Genomic DNA, 14,399 nt, shown 5'->3' on the forward strand with positions numbered 1-14,399 from the left:
ATCATGATGATGGTGCAGATGAGGAGCTAATGTTAGAGCCATGTCCAATTCCTACTTCTAAGAAGGAGGAGATAGAGGAGATTCTGGATAGTTGTGTGTGTAGGAGTACTAGAAATAGGCAGTATGAAGAGTATCTGGTCAAGTCAAAAGGATGGTCGGTAGAGGACTCAACTTGGATATCAACAGCTGAGATTTTCTATTTCGGATTTCCTCTACCATTAATAAAGTGACAGGGTCACTTTTGAATCTACCCTAGGTGTCTGATGCAGGAGCATCTAGAGGTATAAGGGCAATCCTGTGTCACCCAAAAAAATGTACCTAGACTTAGTTTTTGTTTCATGTATTTTCATTTTTGGATACTCATTTGGGTCAAATAAAAGTTCCAACTCTCACAGTTCCACCATTAGTGTTCTAGGTTAGAGTATTTGAACACCTTTGGATATGTGTAAATGTCAAAAAAAATAAGAGTATGTAATTGAGTCATCATTTTGGTGAACTAGAAGGTGTAAATTGGTTGGATGACTTTAAATGTAATTTAGAGTATTCTAGAAAAAGAATCAGGACAAAAGGCCCCATGGTTTAAAAGTTATTGCAGTTTTTCATTTTTTGGAGACCTCCTAAGAATGCTTCAAAGTTAAGTTTAGGGTATTAAATGATCTCGTACAGGGCCAAAAATTGGAGAACTAGAGAAGCTGATCCATAGGGCTATAGAGCACTTCGAGAGCTTTCCAAAAATGTAAACGGTTCGTCAATTGGAGCTATGGTTCAAAAGTTATGCCTCCCGAAAGTTCGGTTACCATTTCTGGACTCTTCTAATTTTGTGCCGACTTCTAATGCAACTTTTGGAGCCTTCTATTTGGTCGGTGGATGTCAACTAGCACTTTCTAAAATGTATTTCTAATCCTTAACCCTTCGGAGTCTATTTAAGAACATTTCTGGCATTGTAAAGGGCAGTTCGGAGTGGAGTTTGAGAGAAGGAATTGGGAGAAAAATGATCTCCTAATTCATACTACTGTAAGCCCATAGGGCATGTTTTGAAGTCCATTTTCTCTGTACTGCATGTAATAGCATATTTACATAGTAAATAAATTTTTTCCTTTCTTGTTGTGTCCATTCTGTGCTTGGGTCGTGTCCCCATCAGTTAATGGGCCAGGCCCCTAGTTTTGGCTACTTTTAATTCAAAAACAAATACAAAATTTCAAAATTTATTCAATCATATCGATATTTCCCTTGAATTTGCCATTGGAAAAAGCTGGCTTTAATATTTTATTTGTGAAATGACAGATATCTGATTTTCCTCTTTTACAGAAACATGAAAATGGCAGGTGCCCTTAATTTTCAACTCTTTCTCATTTACTTTAAAAACAAAATGAAATTTTTAAGAAAGTAAGGAGGTTAACGAGTATACAAATTGATTTCAAATTGGATTTTGGAAGTTGGCCAATCAATGCATGCCAACGCCAAAGTACACAGACAAATATATAGTCATTGATCCACTAAGATGTTTTTTCTAATATTAATTAATACCTGCAATAAGCATGTCAAACATTTTGAACCATACGGTGTGGAGTTTGATTTAAAACATGTATTAGGAAATACCTTATTTTTAATAAATGTAAAAGGACTAATGCATGGGATTAAGCACGCAGCTAACTTAATGATCCCCAACAGAAAGGGCAACATTATTCTTGCAGCAAGTATTGCAGGATTAGCTGGAAGATTTACTCCTTATTCCTACACTGCCTTCGAACACGCCATTGTTGGGATGACTAAGAACGGCGCAGCAGAGAAGGGGAAAAGTGGGATACAACTAAATAGTATATCTTCAGCTGCAATTGTTACGGATCTGCTAATGGAATTGATGGGAGCGGCCAGCTCGATAGAGGGAAAGACCAAGATAGAGGTGGTGATTGAGGAACAAGCGCCATTAAAGGAAGCCGATCTTAAAGAAGAGGATTCCAAATATGTTAGTGGTCACAATTTGGTTGTGGACAGGGGAGTAACATTTGTATTAGATAAAACCTCAGCCTTTGGAAAGTACTGATAGGTAAACGGTTAAAAAATCTGCAAGGCTACGTGAAATTGTAGGTAATGACTTAAATAATGATGAATCCAAAAGACATCTAAAAATCATAGATAATGTCAAGATTTATAATAGTTCATTATAAATGAACTACTTCTAATGTCAATGTGTGAAATATCTTTATTCATTTTTAAATACTATTTCATACATTGTTTGTAAACACATTTTTATACAAGCATAAGATAACAATTGAAGAGTACAAAGAAAGTCAAAGGTTGTGTTACCTTAGACTACACATTCCTAACAACTCCTCTCTTGAAGTTGAACTAGCATAGCTATGAAGTGACATCTTTTATTTTTACTTTTAAATTTTACATGATATCCAATGGTATCAAAGATTTTAACATCATCAAACTATTTTGAACAAATAGAATGTTTTATAATGCTTGATGAACATATAAAAGAGAATACATGTTAGCAATGTATTTCATACACTTTGATTTTTATAAGTAAGATGTGGAAGCCAAGGTTTATTATTATTATTTGTTCTAATTAATTATTATTTGTTAAGTTGGAGTAGAGTCGAACCCAAGACCTCCTAGATAAGATGCTCACAATGTATCGTTGTGTTGTAAGCTCTTGTCTAATATATATAATACACTTGGAACACATGCAACTAGTTTGTTTTTTCTGAAGAAAGTGTATTTGATATTGTGGTAAAGCATGCATCCACTTCTTTCTATTGAGAAACATAGAGGCTTTGAGGTATGCATGCACCTCATTTAAAACTAAAGGTGAAATGTATAAATAAGTGCCTACAAGCTTACAAACTCTTCAAATATATATGAATGTCAACCCTTGTTGGTCATTGTTTCCCATGTTGACAAATTCTCTTTAAACTGTCAGACTATGTTATTTATGCATCATTCAAGACCATTCTATTTTAATTGGTATTTAACAGTGATTGCCACAATTGATTGGTGTAGTGGGATATTTTATAGTTCATTTCGGTCCCAATCCTAGTTAGGTTTGGTTGTCTCCTAATTTGAAAAAACTCAAATACTTTTAAGAATGCAATAAATACGTAGGAATTAACTAAACATCATGATAGATATTCCCTTCCAAGTCAGTAGGACCAACTAACAAGACTCTGCCAATCCCCTTTCCATTTAATTCCATAGGATTGAAGCGGCTATATCCTAGAATTTATTATTACTTCCCTTTATCACAAAATTCACCATAAATTCCTATATAGAAGACATTTTCCTTTGATTCTTGTAATTTAGATACCAAATGAATGATGAAAAATAGCTAATTTTCTATTCCTTACACCTCTTCAAATCAAGCACAAACCAATTTTATAGATCTACAAATGAGATATAAAATACTAAAGATTTGATTTATAAAATGGTCCATATTATGTGTAATGTCCCCAATTGGGACCTTCAGTAATTTAATATATTTTTTCCAATTTCACACTGGATATAAATATTTTGTTTTGTGTATTTCATCGTACCTCCACATATCTTTGTATTTTTGAATTATTATTTTAATACTATTGCATAATATATTTACTTGATATATATTCTTAAAAATAATATTCTCATATTTTAATAGCAATATAGTATTATAGTATGATTATAATAAATCATAGATATATCATTATTTCTATTATTATTTTATTGCTTTATTATTTCTCTATATTTTAATTATGTTTATTTTGATGGGTATATCATAGTCTCCCCCTCTCAAATTTTCTTGTCCTCAAGCAATTGATTTGATCCTTATTAATTCATAGTCTAGAATCATTCTCTTTCCTATACATGTGTTAGGAAATAGCAAAGTAAACATGTTAGTATATAATAGCATGGACAAGAACATATGAATGAAGACACAAGGTGGACACATTAATGCATGAAGATGTGATGCAAACACAAGGTGGACACACAAATGCATGAAGACAAAAAGAAGACACAAAAAAAACATATTAATGCATGAAGACATGTTATATTCTTGCTTGCAATTGGAAACAACAAAAAGGCAAAGAAATGTTTTATCACTTTGATCGTGAATGTTGTGCTCCTTCCTCTTGTCTCAAAATCAAAAGTTCTTAAAGATATATATTTTTAACAACTTTTCTTTAGTCAGTACTATAATAGGAAGTATAATTCCATAGTGGATGATGGATTTATTTATTCTTGAATTTGGACATGCTTAGCTTGGGGCTCCCTCAAATTTTAATCTGTATTGGGATTCTCTTGCCCCAATGTGATTGATCTAGTCCTCCCCCTGTGTACACTCCCTACCCACTAGGAACATGTTTAATTTTTATGTGGATACTAGATTTACTACTTCTCAAGTTTGAATATGTTTAGCTTGGGGCTCCCTCAGATCTTAATCCATATTGGAATTTTTTTTACTAAATGTGACCGATTTACTCCTCACCTTGTGCACACTCCCTATCCATCATGAATTTAAGCACAAATATTTTTAATAATGTCTGCTTTTGAGACCCAAAAGGGACTTTTATCCAACATACTTATACTTTTATCTTTTAGTTTAGACACAACATTAGTTTAGATATGTCACAAAAAACATTATACTTTCAAATATATGAATATCTATAATCATGGTGTATAATATACCAGATTTATTATTTAGATCATTAATGATTTTTTTTTATAAATACAATGAATAGATATAAACTTAACATATTTATAGCATCCAAACTATAACATGTAACATGTCATATTTATTACTAGAATATAACAAAAATTTATTATATAAACTTACCTCATACAAATTAGTGTCCTCTTACCATTCTTGGTTGTCATAATCTAAAATCTACATAACTTCAATCATCATGGTGTATTTAGTAGGACATTATTTTTCTATTTTTTTTCATCTTATTCATCATGGTGTCATCCATTTGGTTGCAATACCAACAAGGAAAATGTAGGAGTGACAGACTGGCAATGCTCATTGGGTAGATCATACTCCTCATAGTTCAAAATAAGATAAGGTGGGAGTAGTGATGGCCCCCCAATGAATAAATTATGAGCATCCACTCTAGCAAATGCAAATCATCACAATGTAATTTGCAAACCCTCGATAATAGGTTTGATTATGACTCCATAATTTAGTGGTTCCATAGGAAATATGTAAATGGGAAGCACAATTGCCTTGTTATAATGGCATCACCTTATAATGCTACTTCCTATAATTGATCAACTCTTTTTCATTTTGTAATTTCTTATCAAAATCATTTTCCTCTTAACTCCTATATTCATTGGTGTCATTAATAGGTAAATTCTCCTTCAACTAATCTTTTTTTATTCCCCATCATTTGATAATATTCTTCCTTATAAATCTATATATGTGGCGGTCTCCTCTCCTATTCTTCCCACATTGTAAGTTCATAGTATCTTTGATCCTTTAGATTATAATTTTCCTAGCTACTCCATAATGGCTCCGATATGAGGTCAATTCTATTCAATTTGGGATCCCTTCAATGGAGCAATTTTTGTTTGCATATAGCCATGACTTTCTCTTCTTATTTGGCCATATCCTCCTTGATAACCCAAAATTCAAAGCTATTAGAAATAAATCATAAACCTAAAGATTAAATTTCACAACCTTAAACTATGACTTAGCACCTTCACATGCTGAGAAAAACTAGCACTTGGCACCTTCATGTGCCAAGCAGTTTAGGGTTGTGAAATTGAATTTTTAGGTTTGTGATTTATTTCTCACATGGTATTGGATCTTTGAGGCCCCACATCAACAGTGAGTTAAGGCATTTTTTTTCTTGGGATATTTCACATGGCAGGAGATACAGGAAAGATATGGCAATAGCCACCATCCTTCAATGGAAAAAATTAGCATACATGGGCAAAGAAAATGAGAACCATAATGGTTGCTAATGATTTATGGGAGTTTTTTGATAATGGGTTCAATGATTTCATAGACCCAACTAAGTATGTTGCTCTCAAAAATGCACAAAAGACTCATTTGAAAGAGTCAACGAGGAAGGATGCTAAGGCATTAAGTTTGATTGAAGCAATAATGATAGAAATAACATTCCCCAAGATTGTAATAACAAATTATGCAAAGGAAGCACAAGATATCCTTGAGATGAAATTCAAGGGGATTGATAAAGCATGTACAGTAAAGCTACAAAATATATGGAGGGAGTTTGAGAACCTTAAAATGAAAGAAAATGAATTAGTTGGAGATTTTAGTTCAAGGACCTCCAACGTGATTAACTAATTTAAGTCAAATGGAGAAGACTATCAAGAGAAGAAGATAGTGGAAAAGATATTGAGGAGTTTATCTCACAAATATGACAATTTGGTCATGACCATAGAAGAGAAAAAAGACCTCACTGGTTTAACAATGGATGAGTTGATGGGTACTCTTCAAACTCATGAGCATAGGATCAATAGATCTACATCTTCTTCTACCCAAGAGAAAACCTTCAAAGCTTAGTCAAATCCAAGAGGAAGGGGGAGAGGAAGAAATGGCTCAGGTAGAAACTCCAGAGGTAGAGGCCAAGGTAATGGAGGACAAAGAAATGTTGTATCAGAAAACTTGGGAAGAACAGATGGAGCAAGTAGCTCACAAAATACTTCAAGAGGAGGTGAGAAAAACTACAACTCAAATAAGAGTAATGTAGAATGCTACTACTGTCATAAATATGGGCATTATGCAAGTGAATGATGGAAGAGGAAAAATGATCAGTCAGGACAAGCAAATGTGGCTAATGTAAACATGAGAAGTGGAAACAATGCCACTACCTTCATCATGTGTAATGTTGGCAAAGAAGGAAGCCCAGAGGCTTGGTACCTCAATAGTGGATGTAGCAACCACATGAGTGGTAAAAAAACCTTGTTTTCATTCATTGACAAGAGTTCCAAATCTAAGATTAAAATGGGTAACAATGGAACCCTACCAGTTATGGGCAGAGGATCTATTATGGTCTGCACCAAGAAAAGTGAGAAGAAGAAAATACAAAATTTATATTTTGCCCCTGGTATGAAGCACAATTTGACAAGAATTGGTCAGCTCATTCAAAATGGATACAAAGTGCTAATGGAGAATGATAGATGTATCATTCAAGAAAAGAATGGGAGCAAGAACTTGTAGCCATTCAAATGAAAAAGAACATAATGTTTCCCTTGAGGATAAAGACATGTTTCTCATCTCAAGTTGGTGCTGCAACTCCCACACAATCAGCTCTAAGGAGTGTGATTGAAGACCCCTCATAGCTATGGCACCTCAAATATGGTCATCTTGGCTATGCTAGTTTAAATTTGTTGTCAAATAAAAGAATGGTAGAAGGTTTGCCACATATAGGTAATTCATGTGACAAGTGTGAGGCTTGTATTTTGGGTAAGCAGCATAGGCTTCCCTTTAATTCTAGAAATTCTAAGAGGGCTAGATATCCATTAGAGTTAGTGCATACTAACCTAGTCAGTCCTATCCAAGTTACTTCCATTAGGGGGAGTACTTATTTTATGACATTTATTGATGATTTCAATCATAGGACATGGGTATACTTTTTACAGAATAAATCTAAAGCATTTGATAAATATTTAGAATTTAAAGCTTTGGCTGAAAAACAATGTGGACATTATATCAAAGTCCTAAGATCAGATAGAGGAGGGGAATATACCTCCAATTCTTTTGTAAATTTTTGCAGGAATCATGGCATAAAGAAAGAGTTCACAGCCAACTATACACCGCAGAAAAATGGAGTGGCGGAAAGAAAGAATAGGACCATTGTTGAAATGGAAAGGAGCATGATGAAAGAGAAAGGTCTCCCAACTAAATTTTGGGGAGAGGCTATGTAAACAATAGTTTACCTAATTAATAGGTGTCCTACAAAGGTATTCCATGATAGAATTCCAATGAAAGAATGGTCACGAGGAAGATGGATAGTTGACCACCTAAGGGTGTTCTGATGTGTTGCATATGCACATGTGCCTAAAGAGAAAAGGAAAAAATTGGATAAAAAAGGTGTGAAGTGCATCTTCATAGGGTACAGTCCAGAATCAAAGGTGTATAGATTGTATGACCCATTGAACAACAAGATGATTCTCTCAAGAGATGTGGAATTTCTTGAAAATCAATCCTCGTATGAACAAATTGATGAGTCACCCAGCACTTCAAGTAAAGTGCCAATTATGAGTGGAGAAGATGTTGATGAATAGAAAGAAGAAGGAGATAATAGAAGAAAGGGAAAACAAGTTTAATCATTGCCGAGCTCCTCTAGGCATGACAGAGTATCAGTGCCAAGCACTAGTGAAGATCAAGCTAGTCAGGAATGCAACAGCAGTGAAGATTTTGATCCCACACTCTCCTCCCTATTACCAAGAAAGACCAAGAGTCTTAGGGAGATATATCAAGATGAAAGCTATGAAGATTATGATGAGAGTGTTAATTTTGCATTATTTTCTCATAGTGATCCAATGCATTTTGAAGAAGCTATTAAGGAGAAGAAATGGTGTAAGGACATGGATGAGAAGATATACACTATAGAAAGGAATGAGATATGGGAGCTAACTGAATTGCCTCCCAAGAAGCAAGTGATTGGAGTGAAATGGGTCTATAAGACCAAATGTAATGCTGAAAGCAAGATTGATAGGCATAAGGAAAAGCTGGTAGTCAAAGGCTACAAACAATAGTATGGCAGAGATTATGATGAGACCTATGCCCTAGTTGCAAGAATGAAAACAATGCATTCTGTCATAGCAATTGCAGCCCAGCACAAGTGGAAGGTATTTCAAATGGATGCGAAGTTTTCCTTCCTAAATGGTGTATTAAAAGAAGAGGTATATGTGGAGCAGCCACCTGGTGATGAAGTTGCAAGTGAAGAAAACAAAGTATATAGATTGAAGAGAGCTCTTTATGGGCTCAAGCAAGCTTTATGGGCATGGTACAGTAGGATTGACTCATATTTAATGAGAAATGGCTTTAGCAAAAGCAATGGTGAGCCTACTCTCTAAATCAAGGCAAAAAGTAGAAATGTGTAGATTTTTGTCTTGTATGTAGATGATTTAATTTTTACTCGTAATGACAAGGCTCTAATTGGTGAGTTCAAAGAGGCCATGAAAATTGAATATGAGATGATAAACTTTGGTCTCTTGAAATACTTTATAGGCATAGAAGTAAAACAGATGCATGATGGCATTTTCATCAAGAAAAGTATGTAGGGTAGATCTTGGAGAGATTTAAAATGAAAAATAGTAAGGTAGCCCCAACACCAATAGTAGTATGTCTAAAGTTGAGCAACGAAGAGTCTAGCAAGAGAGTGGATCTAACACTATACAAGAGTATGGTTGGAAGTTTAATTTATTTGACTAGAGCTCGGGCAATATGCAATAAGTTTAATTTCTAATTTTATGGAAACACCAATGGATTCCCATTGGCATGTGGGAAAGAGGATCCCAAGGTATGTGAAAGCTACCAAGGGATTTGGAATTTTGTATGCTGCAAATAATGAATTCAAGTTGATAGATTATACTGATAGTGATTGGACTAGAGCTTTAGATGATAGGAAGAGAACTTCTAGATACATGTTTCACATGGGATCGAGTGCAATTTCATGGGCATCCAAGAAGCAACCTATTGTTTCTCAATCTATAGTAGAGGCTGAATACATAGCAGCAAATGTAGCAGCATTTCAAGCTATTTGGTTAAGGAGGATCTTGAATGATTTGAATAAAAGAGAAGAGGATGGAACCAAAATTTATTGTGACAACATCTCATCAATTGCATTTTTCAAGAATTCAGTCTTCCATGGAGAAGCAAGCATATAGATATCGGATATCACTTCATGAGAAAGCTAGTGGAGAATGGGGATATCAAAATGGAATTTTGCAAGTTTGAGCATTAGCTAGTAGACATTTTCACAAAGCCATTAGGCATTGGAAGTTTTGTGCACCTAAGAGAGTGTCTTGGTGTAGTTGATTTGGATCAGTAGTGATCCTTTTTTGTGGGTCTTAGGACAAAGGAGGAGTGTTAGAAATTTGAACGATGAGTGCCTACAGGTTGTCCTCGAGCCCCACGCCCATGTACCTTGTCAGTTTGATGGGGACACAACCCAAGAACAAAATGGACACAACAGAAAGGGAAAATTATATTAACTAAGAAAATAAGCTAGTACAAATAGTACAGAGAAAATAAACTTCAAAACATGCCCTAAGGGCTTACAATAGCATAAATCTGGAGATAATTTCTCCTTTCAGTACCTCCTCTCAAACTCCACTCTGAACTGCCTTTTACAATGCCAAAAATCTCCTTAAATAGAGCCCGGAGGGTTAAGGACTAGGAGTACATTCTAAAAAGTGCTAGTAGGCATCAACCGACAAAATAGAAGGTTCCAAAGGCTGCGTTAGAAGTCGGTGCAAATCTAGAAGAATCCAGAAATGGTAACCGAACTTTTGGGAGGCATAACTTTTGAACCGTAGCTCCGATTGATGAGCCGTTTACATTTTCAAAAAGCTCTCGAAGCATTCTATAGCCCTATTGACCAAATTCTCTAGTCTCCCTTTTTTCAACCCTTTTTGAGGTCATCTAATGCCCCAAACTTGACTTTGAAGCATTCTTAGGAGGTCTCCAAAACCCAAAAAACTGCAATAACTTTCAAACTGTGGGGCCTATTGACCTGATTCTTTTTTTGGAATGCTCTAAATCATGATTACATTCATCTGGCCAATTCACACCTTCCAGTTTACCAAAATGATGGCCCAAATGCATGCTCCTATTTTTTTGAAATTTTCAAACGCACTGATAGTGGAACTGTGAGAGTTGGACCCTTTATTTGACCCAAATTGCTATCCAAAAATGTAAAGACATGAAACAGAAACTAAGTCTAAGTACATATTTTTGGGTGACACAGGATTGCCCTTATACCTCTGGATGCTCCTGCATCACAGTTTGTTTCCTACAGGCATCCATGGATGGCAAGCATTTATTTTGGTAGGTGATTTTGAATTTTGAACGTTGATGGGGAAGACAAAAGGAATGTTTTTTGAGATTCATTTATACAATTAGAGTTCAATAGAGTAGAGGAGAAAGAAGTTTATCAAAGCAACACAAAGAAGGAAGAAGGAAGAAAGTTTGTGCCTACAATTGCACGTGTTTCCCCTATTCACTTTGTAAGTTCATTGTTGTTGTTTTTATCGTATTGAAGAAGTGATTTCTCAAGGCACCCTTGTATATAGCCATTAGAGTTGCAAGTTTAAAATTTTTCAAAGTATTGAAGTTGTTTAAGTTTTAGGGTTATTTTAGCATTTTTTGGTTGAAGCCGAATGCTCATAGATTTTGAAATAGTTTTTAATAAAAGTTGAATAGAAAGAAAGTACGCATACTTAAATCTATTGATTCTTCTTCTATTCATTGCATTTGAGAAATTTGTTTGAAAGGTTAAAGCTTTGGCTCTCTAGTTTTAATGGCGAAAGAATTCATGTTAATTTTTTCTATGTTATAAATTTCAGTTTGTGCTAAGAACACTCGACATCCATTATTGTCGAGCATTTTCTTTGAGTGCCAAGTTCACTCGGCTCCTTAACGTGCTAATAAATTTGCCACTCCGCACCCTCCTATCACTTATCACACATCAAGTGCTGAGAAAACAATGACTCAACACCTTCATGTACCGAGAAAAATTGGCACTCAACACCTTCATGTGCCAAGAAAAATTGGCCCTCGACACCTTCATGTGCTAAGCAATTTAGGGTTGTGAAATTGAATTTTTAGGTTTGTGATTTGATAAATTGGTCGGCATGTTAAGGAGCTAAGTGAATTGTCACTCGACTCATATCAAGTGCTGAGCAAACTATGACTCAGCACCTTCATGTGTCGAGCAAAACTGGCACTCGACACCTTCATGTGCTGAGTAGTTTAGGGTTGTGAAATTGAATTTTTAGTATTGTGATTTATTTCTCACAAAAGCGGGGGTAGAATAATGTTTCTCCATCAGTGTAACTAATAGCTCATCTTATCATCTCCAAGAGAATAAAAATTGTGAAGTGTAGATTTTTATGAGCAACAACCTGCATGGGAAGGAATCTTCAAGATGATGACTTTTTCATTTTTCTCTTTTCCCACCATGGTTTCTAAAGTTGATAATCATGCCTTCTCTAGCATTGGTAAGTATGAGGGGCTTTGGGACTATTTACAATGAAAATTAAAGCTAGCCAAAAATGATTGTTCTTAAAAGATCCATAATGCTTCATAGGCATTCATGCCTTCTCTTGTCTCATAAAGTTGTAAATCTCTATAAAATTTTACATGTAAATTTAGACGAATGAAATGGGAACACTTTTTTGATTTCTTAACTTTCTAGGACATTATGTTTTATTTATATTAGTATAAAATGGAACTTTAAAAAATTAGATTTTTATTTGTCATTGTAAGATAGATTAATCACAGTTTAATGCTAGCTGCTTAGCAATAGTTTCATGGTAGGAACTAATAAGAGATAGAAGGATCCTAATGTGCTATAATGAACAAGTTTAAAAAATAAATACTTTCTTGATGCAATAAAATTTGATGTCTCTATTAATTGGGTTAGAGGCTTTTGAAACATAACCATCTTTGTATAGAATCTTTTGCTCCTTAGATTAATATAATTTGCAGATCATTGTGTCTATCTGCAACATTGATTTTCCCCAACATAGTCCACTAATTGTTCATTATTCATTTCCTTTTGAAACTTTGTTCTTAATTTAGACCACTATGCAGTTTGGTTCCTATTGAAACAAGAATACATAAAATTTGAGTTTCTTATGATACATTTTATCAGAGAGAATTTCTTGTATTTCCCATGTGCAAACAATAGGAGATGACTAGCGTTGACCCTTAGCTATCAGTGATCTCCTATTTATATAAGAAAAAAACCAATGTTGATAATTTTAATGTCCACACAACGTCTCAATAATCAAATTTATGCCAACATCAGAATAGTTACAATCATCTTCCTCTATTACTGCAGAATATAGGATATTTTTGAGTCAAAGTATTTAATAAATGTTGAGTTCGTCTATTTATTTTTTTGAGAAACACCTTTATATTTCTAATATATTCTTGTGGTGTGGATTATATTCTTTATTTCTTACCACTGACTTGTTTGCATTATTGTCCATAAGATGGTAGGATTATGCTCTAATACTAATTATAATGTCCCCAATTGGGACCTTTGTTAATTTAATATATTTTTCCAATTACGGGCTAGATATAAATATTTTCTTTTTTGTATTTCTCTGTACCTCCACATATCTCTATATTTTTTATTTCTCTATTTCTTCATTTCTTAATGATAATATATACATACACACACACCCAAGTGTGTGTGTGTGTGTGTGTGTGTGTGTGTGTGTGTGTGTGTGTGTGTGTGTGTGTGTGTGTGCGCGCGCGCGTGCGCACACACGCCTATGTATATATGTATGAATATATAGAGAGTGATCTTATCATAATAGAATGATTGATCTAGCTGCATGCATATTCTAGAGTCCAAAAATAAAACAATAAAACTCACTCAGCCTGTGTTGAGTTACTTACCTCAAGATCTTGCACAAAAATTATGCAGACTAGGAAAAATGGGAAGAGTTTGTAAGAAAGTTTACAGAAGCATATCATAGAAGATATTTTTATGAAAAAATAATTCATAACACAGTTAAATGTGTCTAGTTGCTGATTAGTTGGGTTGATTATAATTTTTTGTAGAACTATCATCACATTAGGTACAATAAAATGAAAAATCAACTATTCCGAGCTAGTAGAATTAAATACAATTTTGAAGGGGTGACAAAAGTAGCTCCCATAATTTCCTCTATCTTGTCTAGATTTTCTCTCTCTCTCTCTCTCTCTCTCTCTCTCTCTCTCTCTCTCTCTCTCTCTCTCTCTCTCTCTCTCTCTCTCTCTCTCATGCCTTAAATTCTAACTATCAAACTTCTAAATATATACCTCTTCCATATATAAAATCAACTTCACATTGTTTTGTAACTCTGGCATAGGTGTTTGGTCATCAGCAACATTCATTTAACTTTTCTAGTTTTCAAGATCTTTCAACACCCTCACTTGCAAACCTCTCATTTCAAGTACTTTTTGTGCTAATAGTTCTTCAGGTGCATGTTTTTGTAAAACATTAATTTCGTTGAACAATTGTAAACTCTTAGAATGCACATTTTTGTTTCAATGTATGTATGTATAAATCTATGTATGTATATGTATACATGTACATATATATACATACATATGTATATTCACACACACACACACACACACACACACACACACACACACACACACACACATATGTATATGTATATTTACACACACACACACACACACATATATATTCATACATATA

General features: G+C 34.3%; 1 pseudogene; it reads left to right on the forward strand.

Moving 5' to 3' along the window:
• The first annotated feature begins 1,627 nt into the window (after positions 1 to 1,627).
• Positions 1,628 to 14,399, forward strand: part of LOC149545387 (cysteine-rich receptor-like protein kinase 2) — an 84,139-nt pseudogene continuing 71,367 nt past the window's right edge.

Source organism: Cupressus sempervirens, chromosome 7, assembly GCF_028749045.1.
Source record: "Cupressus sempervirens isolate cs-2001-9-10 chromosome 7, ASM2874904v1, whole genome shotgun sequence".
Taxonomy (NCBI): domain Eukaryota; kingdom Viridiplantae; phylum Streptophyta; class Pinopsida; order Cupressales; family Cupressaceae; genus Cupressus; species Cupressus sempervirens.